General features: G+C 50.8%; 1 pseudogene; it reads right to left on the minus strand.

Annotated features, from left to right (window-relative positions):
* Nucleotides 1-3,088: 3,088 nt before the first annotated feature.
* LOC139011563 (zinc finger CCCH domain-containing protein 15 pseudogene) lies at nt 3,089-4,380 on the minus strand (annotated as a pseudogene).
* Between the last annotated feature and the right edge of the window lie 6,980 nt (nt 4,381-11,360).

The following is an 11,360-nucleotide window of genomic DNA, read 5'->3' on the forward strand; positions in this document are numbered from 1 at the left end:
GGACGGAGTCGGTGAAGAAGGAATGACACGGAGACAGCCTTCAGTTGATCAGCAGCCTAGCCAGAACCTCTAGCCAGGATCTCCAGCCAAAGTTCTGGTCGGGATCTCCAGCCAAGTTCTGGTCAGGATCTCCAGCGAAGTTCTGGCCAAGTTCTGGTTAGGATCTGATGTTTATTGTCTTGTTACATCTGTATTTATACCAGTTGATTTTAATCCTGTCAATTTCTATTGCAAAGGTTAGGGCGTTTCTTATCTCCATTCCAGGGAGTAAAGATTATGTAGCTTAAGCGTGATTGTTCTTAGTTAAAGTGATTAACTACCCGCCTGGCACTTAGTTAAGGGGTTTTATTTCCTCCCTAACTTCAGGGAAAAATTCCTACCTGGGGAAACAACCTTCCTCGGAGAGGCAACCTTGGCCAAAACACATAGCGCCAAGAAGGGGAGCAAACATATGAAGAACAGTATGCCATATACGCCAGGTCCCTTGAAACATATGCTGTGCAGATGTTTCTTTCCTGCAGTGACTGTGTCAAGCAGCAAGGATGGACTGGCTTCCGGCAAATTCCCCCTTTTTTATTTTTTAAATGATAGTGCATGCAAATCAGTGGCCACCTCTCAGACTGGGTCGTTTAAGACTCGGAAGAAGACTGGCAAGCGATGACAGTGACCATAGTTATAAACATAGTGGATGGAGTGCACAAGGAGCCCCGTTCCTGTAGAAGGTTGCCGGCCTCCTCAGTCAAGGGATTTCAGCTATCCTCAAATCGGGGGTTTGGTTGTCCTTGTTGATCTGGCTAGCGGGCGGCGTCATTGGCGACGGGCTTCCCAAAGTGTCAGGGAGTTGAAGGGCTGCATCAAAGGGTCCATCAGGGCCGTGCTTGATGGTGGTGTCGGTGTCCGAGGAGGAGTAAGCTGTGCCCTCTGAGTCAGCTGATATGGAAGATGGAGGGTAGTAGAGAGAAAAAGAAGAGAAAGCAAAAGAACTACGAGGCATGGAAGTGTTTAGAAAAAAGAGGGAGAATAAAGGGAAGAAGGCAGCATCCTGACACAGCCCTTTCCTTCAGCTGCCCCTTTCCCTGTGGTCCAAGGTAGAAATGGGAGACAAGTCCTGTTGCAGTGAGAGGGCAGCTGCTGTCAGCCAGTCTCTGTCTTTACCTGGGTCCCGATCTGAGCTGGATGTGGGAAGCGGGAAGCAGCCATGGGGGCAGGAGACCTCCCTCAGAAGGGGCGAGTGTTCAAGCCCCTGCATAGTTGGGGGGGGGTGAGGATCTGTGCCCCACCTCTGTTGACCCCCAAGTTCTCTCCTGTTGGCCCCTCTGCGACTGTACCTGTCTTAGATCGTTCCTCCCTGAGGAATCTTACCCGTCTTTGACTAACCAGCCATCCTCCGGGGACAAGCAGGGTGATGTGAGGTGAGGTTCTGTCTCCTTGGTAGCCTATGCCCCCGTGGCCTCCACGCCCAGCAACTGCCTTGGAATCCCCTCGCCTGCTGGCGGGGCCCTGGCATTGATCGCATATCTTGGGGAACCCAGGATTCTTCTCCAGGGAGGGCCCAGCTCACGCCATTGGGCGAGAGACAGATCCATGGTACCAGCCACCATGCGGCTTCAACCTCAGCATGAACAGAGAGCTCATGCAACAGCTATGGGGAATTGGATTGTAAGAAGAGGGTCCCTCTTGACACGAGGGTAAGAGGGGCCAATACAGGACAAAGGAGAGTCCCGGGACAGGGCTTTCTCAGCCCAGGATGTCAGGCTCTTGGCACAGGACAACTCCACGTATGGGGCATATACCAAACACCCCTAGTCATGGCATAAAAGGGAGGTGCCCTTCCTGGAGCAGTAGGGTAGGGAGATTCTAGAAAAGGCTGTGTTCAGGAGAAAAGCAGAAAGGCCAAAGAACCAGCAAACAAGTAGTCAGATTAAAAAAAAGAAAAAGGAAAGGAGATGTGGGGCAAAGCTAGAACATAAGGACAGACAAAAAGGAGGCACATGTGATCCTCCCAATGGACAGGTTGTTCCAGCTCAGGGCTGCACATCTGCTGCAGACGGGCACTGGTCAGGTGTGCTAGGGTGAGGCAGAGATGGAGGGCGGTGAGACATAAGGTCGGACTAGACGGTCTGGAATCCACACAGGTGAGTCTGCGTCCTGTGGAAATATACAAGCATATCCTCTCCCCCGGGTTAAAAGTACATCAGGTCCCTTCCAGGCTCCTGTAAGCAAGTCTCTCCATTTGACAAGGACTTTAGGTTTAGTTAGATCAGGGTTCCAATGTCTGTACATCGAGGAATTTCCCTCAGAATCTACATTTAGTATATTAATTACAAATAGAGTATGTTGTAGAACATGATGAGGAGAGGAATATTTAAACTCATAGTCATAACTACATAGGGACAGAATGTTCCTGAATGTTGATCTTCATCAGCCCAAGTTAAAATCTGAGAACTGTTTTTTACATTAGATGCCTTGCCTAGCCCTACTAGGGAAGTGGAGGTGGTGTGCGTGGGCCATGAAGAGGGCCAATCCTTCCCTTTTTTTTCATTTTTTGATGGTCTTTATTTACAACTTTATTGGCAAAAAAGAAGAGGATACGATTAAAACAGTTCAGCACAGGGCATTGCAGCTGGTCTGTCAATTAAAGAAGGTTCACTTTAAAGGTCCACCTACTTCTCCAAAACATACAACACGGAACCTGCATTGCCGGTGCCTCAGGAATTACAGTGCTCACGTTCCAGGCAGTCTTTTAACACATAAACACAGAAGAAACAACACCACCCGCGAGACCGCATTAAATAAAGGGTCCTGAACTGTACACGGATGTCCTCGCAGGGACACATGCCAATGACACCAGATGCCGGGGAGCAGGACACCGGCCCTGAGTGGACAGTCACGACGATGCTCTGCCAGGAGGTACTTCACTCACTACCTGCACTTCCTGGGAGAGGGAGATGGAGCGGAGGAACCACGAGGGAGAGGAGTCCTGGAGGCAGCATGGGACTGCCGTCCTGTGGACGAGTTCTAGGTGGACGGAATGAGTGCAGTCCCTTTACTTCATGCTGGGGGGTGGCTGACGGACCCACTGGCGGGGTCATTTCTCCAGGTCCAGTGTGTTCAGCTTCTCCTCCAGGTCCTCCAGGTCCTCCCCGGTGAAGAGGTTCTCGTCCACGGACACTGCCGCGCCGACCCTGTTCTCCGGGCCCTCCCCGCCGTGGTCCTCCTCCAGGTCGCTCCTCTCGCTGTTCTCAGCCCTGCCCCCCGAGGCTTCGCTCAGCTTGTTTTCATCTCTCTCTGCAGCGTACGCACTGAATCGCTCATGACTGGCCACCATGATGCCCGTCTCGTCCACGTCTCTTGGGATGTACAGGCTCACATCTATGTCGTTTATGCTCACCGAGTCATCAACCTCATCACCGCCTGCTCCCTGTGTGTAGCACGTGTCATCTGCTTCCTCATCCTCATCGTCAACCAGTTCAGGACGGAATTCAAATACCTCACGACCACTGATCACCAACGCCTTCCCCGCCTTGAAGTCTGCTTTCCTTCGCTCCATGTCTTGCTCCAGTTTGTTGATCTTTTCTTGTCTCTTCCTCTTCTTCCAGGCGAGGAAAGACTCTAGGGTGATCTTGGTAATGTTTGGACCGAGGGCAGCGCGCTCTCTTTCAATGAGATCTTCTAATGAAATTTCATCTTCTTTCTCTTCTTTCTTCTTATCTTTTTTCAATACAAATCCTGGAGGAAGTGCATGACGATACATACAAATATTGCCGCCTCCGGGGCATACCCAAAACCAGCCATATTTGTTGTTTTCAATAGCGTCAAGGAAGTGCTTGCACACTATTTGCGTTTTGGGCTTTTTCTTTTCCGCCTCACCGTGCTTCTTGTTCACCACTTCTTCCAGCTTCTTCTTGTCCCAGTTTTCCATCGTGTCTTTTTCAAGTTCTTCATCTCTTGCATCAATGTAAACACTTCGCTTCTCGCCCTTCCTCTCCAGGGTGAGGTCGTGGGAGAACTTGCACTTGTCCCCCTTCGTGCACTGCCCTTGCTTGAAGAAGGCGCACACCACAGACTTGGGGTCAGCACCTTTACTTATTTTTTGAGCAGCAACTACAGGTTTGAACAGTTCATTTAGCTCTTGCAATTCTTTCTTCTTGTCATCTTTCTTTAATTTCTTTTCAGCTTCACTCTGTGCTACCTGGCGTGGATTCTGCTGACCAAACTTAACTTGATGAGTGACAGCCTTGATAAACTTCTGCTGCTTTGCTCCTTTCTTGTTCTTTAGACCAAAAGTTTTGTCCTCGATGATCTTCTCCTTCTTCTTCTGCTCTGCCTTCTTGCTGCTCCCGGCCTGAGCCTGCTTCTTGGGGGGCATGGTGGAGGCGGGGGGCACTGGCCGGGCTGGGGCGCAGCTGGACACCGTCCGAGGACGCGGCCCTGCGAGCGGAAGGAGGGGAGATGCGGGCCGCTGTCGCCGCCGCACCGCACGTAAAGCGAGGCACTCACTCACCGCCGCAACGCGCCTTTTAACCTGGGGGAATGGGGGGCTTACCTAAGGGTCCCTGTTCGGGCACCAAATGCTGGGGTCCAACCCCAGCAGGTCCAGGGGTCCCCAAAGGTGTGGATGGAGTCAGTGAAGAAGGAATGACACGGAGACAGCCTTCAGTTGATCAGCAGCCTAGCCAGAACCTCTAGCCAGGATCTCCAGCCAAGTTCTGGTTAGGATCTGATGTTTATTGTCTTGTTACATCTGTATTTATACCAGTTGATTTTAATCCTGTCAATTTCTATTGCAAAGGTTAGGGCGTTTCTTATCTCCATTCCAGGGAGTAAAGATTATGTAGCTTAAGCATGATTGTCCTTAGTTAAAGTGATTAACTACCCGCCTGGCACTTAGGTAAGGGGTTTTATTCTCTCCCTAACTTCAGGGAAAAATTCCTACCTGGGGAAAAAACCTTCCTCGGAGAGGCAACCTTGGCCAAAACACATAGCGCCAAGAAGGGGAGCAAACATATGAAGAACAGTATGCTATATACGCCAGGTCCCTTGAAACATATGCTGTGCAGATGTTTCTTTCCTGCAGCGACTGTGTCAAGCAGCAAGGATGGACTGGCTTCCAGCAACAGACGTGTCCGTGGAACTGGGCGGCCTCACTAAGCAGGCTTTCCGGTTGACTGAGGGTCCGTTTGTTACATAAACCCTGACACCCTGTTAAGACTGTAATTATACAACCAAGTCCCAACTCATGGACAGTCATGGCAAACGAAACACCGCCGCTGTGTCGCTCGCTCTTTTTGATTAAACATAAAACGTAATTTGGCCTTTAGTTGACTAATGACTAAATTTTTTATATCTAAAGATGAGCCAAGCAAACACTGGGAACTTGAGATTCAAGTAATAAATAGCTTGTGCACGGCCTGTATTCCAAGTGAGGCTTTCTATGGCTGGCTGTCTGTCTGTCTGTCTGTCTGCCTGCCTGCCTGCCTGTCTGCCTAGTATCCACTCATACATTCTTGGCGTTACTTGAGAGCTAAGACTCACACCTGAGATTTTAATCTTTAAATCCAGAGCTCAGTCCTTTGAGTTATTGTATTAATCAGATTTTATTGCTGCTTATAGATTTTGTTCTCAAAAAAGAAAATTAAAAATGTTCCTTCTGCTATAGTGCACTGTTTTCACTACAGGGTCCTGCTCCCTTTATTTCTAATTGACACATATTTACAAGGAAGTGCCCCCATTGCTAGATAATCGTCATGAATTGAGAATTCCCTTTTCTTGGATACTCCTTTGTTTAAGGAGGGAAGGAAAAGGAGAATGCTATGCAGAAGTTGAGGAATCCGATTCCCATGAGTCAGGGCTTTTGCAATGCTAGGGCTTTCCAGTTTCAATTTCTTTCTCGCAAGGTTAAGAGAATTATGCTTGCGCTAGCTCGCCAATACTGTGTCCGATCATCCTTCCTCACTTACAACACAGCCGGCGTGACTTACGGAGCATTGCATTTGCAATAGTAGATCCACCGGAATCTGTCTCTACATGGAATGACCCGATTGAATTGTTCTAAATCCTTCCCCAACGTTCCGTTACAAATCCTTCGCCCAGCCTTCCAGTTTGAACTGGAAATACCAATTCAGGCAGCTCCAGGTCATCATAGATTCAGGGGTTGACACAGCCTGAGCAGGCGGGAGAATGAGCTGGGGGGTAGACGGTTCGTTGGAAGAGCCACTTCCGAATGACATTTGGTTGAATTTTGAAAACCTAGATTTTTTAGTAAACTTTCATCCATTTGTTTAGAAGTCAAATATGTTCCAAGAACCCAGGAGAGAGCAAACAAACCCCCCTTTCTCCCTCCAGCATTCAAAATAGCGATTATAAAGCCCTTTTCCTTATTGCCTGGGGAAGCATTTTTACTCTTTAATCTTGAGTCAGGTTTTTTAACTTTATATATGACTTTGATGTGCTTTGTTATATGTTATTCTGCTGTAGTCCTGGTTGAAGATGGGCGTTTCGAGGGGGTAATGGGTAATGAGGGGGCAGCAGGCCTGGCAGAGAGGGAAGGACCGCTGATGTCGGCATCTAGGGAGGTGGAAGACCCTCTGAGTCCACGGGCCCTTCTGAGCCTATCGGAACGCTATGTCAGACCAGGAAAATGAGTGTTAGGAATTACAAACCTATGAAAAAGCGTTATGTTTTATGCACTTGATTAAGGAAGGAGAATGTATTGGGAAAACCACCAGAGTTGTTACGATCTTAACCCGATGTTTAAAGGACAAGAGCTCATGTTCCTAAGGTTCCCCGTTGCATCACCTCGTGCACTGACTGCTGCACGCGGAGGGGCCACAGGGGCTTTATTTGGAGCATTGGTCCGAGGCGGGTGGCGCGGGGACCTTGCCTGCTCGAAGGGTTTCCGGTGTGTCTGTCTCGCTGTCCGCCGCCCAACCTCTCACCTGGATTCCGGCCGTTATTTCTTTTGGGTGAAGGCTTAGCACCGCCCTCCTCTCCTGTGGGCACCGAGGCCTGAGTGTGACTGAAACGCGTTTGTGCAGAAGGAGATGGAGAGCAGCAGATGCGCATGCAGGGAACACCCCACGGGCCAGGGGGCAGGAAAATGGCATCGTCTCATTTGGGAAATTGGAGGCCATCCCAGAGGGTCTTTGGGAAGAGTCCTGTCCCTCTGGGCCCCGTGAAGGTCCCTGCCCGTGAAGTGTAGGAAGTCACCTCGCCGTTCTGGGTGGCGAGTCACCTCGCTCCCCTCGCGCGGTGCCGGGCTGAGCTCTCACTGTCTCTTCCCTGCTCAGAGGGATTTCTCCGGGAGGAGCTGGCTCCGTGTCTGTATTTATGAACCTCTGGCCGGGGAAGGAGCTTCTCCAGAATTTAAATGGCAATAAAGGCATTTAACCCTCTGGCCTCTCTCTCCGTCCAGTGCGAGGACTCCGGGCAGCACCTGTCATGGTGAATGGGGCGCCGCCCTCTGCCTCGAGCCTGAGCCTGGGGTGGGGTTGGCCCTGCTCGAGACGCGTGCAGGGCCCCTCAGACTGTCATTTCCGTGGGACCCTCTGTCCTGTCCTGCTGCCGGAGCTCAAGCCCACAGCTGGAGCAGGTGGCAGTGCTAACCCACTGCCCTGTGGGGGGCTCTCCACCATGTTGACCGAGTGGTTCTCTTCAGACACAAGTGGTGAGGCTATGCGTCCCAGGGAGACTCCCCCCCCCCACCCCCACCCCCAGCTCCACTGCGGCCCAGCTCCAGCGCCCGTTCCGCAGGCGCTTGCTCCTCTCAGGCCACCCTGGTCCCACGCCTCTGCATGCGGCGTTCTCCCTGCCAAAGCCACGGGGAAGGTCCACCAGCCGTGTCCCACGTTAACTCTCACCCAAGAAGATCTGTTGACCTCCACACCTCAGCGTTTCACTTCATACATTTCAGAAAGGTTTGTACATAATTAGAATATATTTATCATATTTTCTCAGTGGCCTGCCACTATAAAATTGAACAAGATCTTGTAAAGCACAATCATCGGTAAACATTTCCCAAGGAATAGAGACACGGTGGTGTGGTGGTTAAGAGCGTGGGCTCTGAGTTCCTGCTTCGGCTCAGAGTGAGTAGCTGTCTGACTCCAGCCTTGGCCAGCCCGCCCCCCTCACCGCAGGGGGTGCGGCTCCTTCCTCACAGGGTGGCCGTGGGGGAAGCAGGTCCCATGTCCGAAGCTTCGAGGACAGTGTCTGGTGTGGGCTGACGGGCTGTGTGGTTTAGCTCTTGTTGTTGTCATCCCGTTGGACCCCAGTTTGCAGCGGTGCTTGTCATTCCCACAGTTTATTTAAAGGGTTCTGGGTAAAATCATTCTATCGGCTAAGTTTCTGAAACGATTTTTAACATGACGTTTCCAGCCTTAGGGGAAAGGGGTGTCGGTACCGGCTTTGTCTTGTTTTGCTTCCTAATGGTAAAATATAGGGAAACGCATATCATTTTGCATTAACCGGCGAGTTTGTTGGAACGGTCGCAGGATGAGAGTGTGGACGCGTGAGGAGTCAGGTCGGGTATAATACATTGGTTTATGCTCAGTAACTTCCAAAACGGTGGGTTTTCACATGGCGAGTCTCTCTGTTGTATGAAGAACGTCTGTATTCTGCATGTTTTGCTTCTCAGTTCAGTTTCCTTTGTTACAGTCTGAGCATAAGGAACGGCCCGTTGGTTAATTCATTCAGTGCAGTGACGGTTACACGTTCAGCTAAACCTGGCTCATCTCTCCTGCTGGCTGGACGGCGTGCTCCTTTCCCTGCCCGACTCCTGGTCAGAGGCACCTGCTTCCCCGAGGCTGGGCGCTGCCTACCAGCTGGGCCCCTCTTCACGCTTCCGTCCCTTTGCGTTCTCAGCGCGGATCACCACATCCTTGTTGGTGGCGGGCTGGCCCGTTCCCAGTGAAAACTGCCCACAACCAACACGTGAGTGTGAAAAGCACCCAGAGGAGCGCTTGTCCACACCGCAGGCAGTGCTGTGCCCAGGCTTCGTTTTAATCTGGGACTTTCCCAAAAAGAGAGACCCCCCCCCCCCAAAACACACACACTCACACACACACACACACACTCACACACACACACACACACACTCACACACACACACTCACACACACTCACACACACACACACACACACACTCACACACACACACACTCACACACAAACACAACACACACACACACTCACACACACACACTCACACACACACACACTCACACACACACACACTCACACACACACACACACTCACACACACACACACTCACACACACACACACACGCACACACAAACACAACAACACACGATTCTGCAGGCCGTCCCTCTTCATGGGCACCGGGTTCCCCTTTACTTTTCAGGGGTGTTGCAGCCTCCCCAGTGCGGACGTGAGGAGCGTGCGCAGGGCAGGTGGTGGGTGGCGTGAGGAAGCGCCGTGTTTGTGGGGACGTCAGTCCCGCTCCTTCTCCCCGTGTGTTTACTCTCTGATGGATGGTGTTTGTCCCTCTCCGTCGCTCTGCGCAGACCCCTCCGCACCTCCGTTCCGGGCGCGCTGTCGCTGCCTGTCATTGCTATTCCAGGGCGAGTTTCTGAAGCAGCAGGAGTGAGATGATTTTGCAAATTGCAAGATAATACCCTCTATGATCTTGTCTCAACCTGTAACACACATCCTCACAGAAACACCATTTAATTATGGTAATATCCTTCCTCAGAGCAGACGCAGCACGGGGCCGTGAGATTATATTGTTCATGGGAGATGGAGTCAGAGAGGAAGGTGTGCAATCTTCTTTCGGCTCTGGAGAGCTTTTGATTTCGTTTTCTTTCTTGACTCCCCAAATAAAAATGCAAACAACGCTCTGACAGACAGACACACACTGTCAGACACCATGACGCCATCTAACCCACTCCCTACCCCCTGGTCCCCGATGGGCTCCCCTCAGGTACATGGGCGCTGAGGTGAGGGAGCTTCTGGAGGTGACACTTCTTCCCGAGTCTCCGGCGACAGCTGCAGGGACCTTATCGCGCACACAGCTCTGTCCAGGTTGACAGCCTGGCCATCTGGCTTCTATCGATCATAATTGGTTTAAAGAAACCAGCTCTCTGACGTTGGTCATTTGAAACCCTGAGGCTAAATTGGCCTACATTTAATTGAAGTTCTAAAAACCTTTATTCTTGACACTTGTTTGGGACTAACATGCAACATGAAGCCTGGTTTCTTGCCTGTGTGTGATTTGGGGGTGAAGAAACTCGTGGCCTGCCTTGGGAAACGTCAGCCTCTATAAAGACTGTTACACTCTAAAGGCTGCCCGTGCATGTGCACGCACATTGGGTTTATGATTCTCTCTGGTTTTGCAGGAGTTGAAAACTTAGTGGACTAGGGTGATAGGACTGGTCCTCCTTGACCAGCTTTCTAGATTCGTGCTAGGACTTCACCTGAGTCTCTTGAGCCTGTGACGTGGGTGAGGACAGGTACCTGTCTCGTATCATCGGCAGAATGAAGTGAAGTGGTACAAGCCCAGTGCCTGCTGAGCCGCTGCCGGGCACACTGCGAGGAATAAAGACGGATTTGACTACTGATCACTTCACTCGTTGCCAGTGGTTACTAAGAGCCTCTCCTGCTTCCTTTGTCCATCTCTTCGCTTTCCCTCTGTGTTCATCTCACCGCAGCTAAGACCTCAGCCCTCACTGGTGCGCTGAAGGCTCCCGTGCTGATCTCCAACCCAGGCCTCCCTTTGGGCTCCTCGGAAGGGCACCCCTTATCCTGCTACGGGCGGTGCAGGGGCCATAGGGCTGGTGCAGGGCAGCCCTGCAGGGAGTTCCATTGATCTCTTTTTGGAGACAGCTTGTATTGATTAATTGATAATATGTGGAAACCCAAAGTTTAATGACAATGTGGGGTCTTACACTTTGTTTTTTTAAAATCCGATGTTGCATTTCATGCTATAATACAAGTAACGTTTGGTCAGGGGTCCCGTTCTGCAGCTGACCCCTGGTCTTCATGAAGCCTCTGGATCACTGTTCTGTAAACCATCCTTTTCCGAGCTGGCAGATTGTACTCAGCGCAGCGTTAGGGGTTTCTTTAAGGTGGGCATCTTTCCGAGTTTATTTTTATGCTTTGATTTAATTCAACAGTTAGCAGTCATATATGTAACACAATATGCGTAAATGACTTTCAAGCTCCCTCCTCCTCTTGCATGTACTGTTTGACAGATGATGTTTATCACTCTTCCCGTAGCTCCGCGCGCGCAGGCCTCACTGCACCTGTGATGAGAGCGCGGTAGCTTTCTGTTGTTTTCATCAAGTGCTAACTTGCTCTATTAAAATTGGGTTCATTAACCAATCATTCCTTAATGTCTTAGCC

The sequence above is a fragment of the Myotis yumanensis genome, unplaced genomic scaffold (genome assembly GCF_028538775.1).
Source record: "Myotis yumanensis isolate MYYU_CA2020_CCGP unplaced genomic scaffold, mMyoYum1.0.hap1 SCAF_5, whole genome shotgun sequence".
Taxonomy (NCBI): domain Eukaryota; kingdom Metazoa; phylum Chordata; class Mammalia; order Chiroptera; family Vespertilionidae; genus Myotis; species Myotis yumanensis.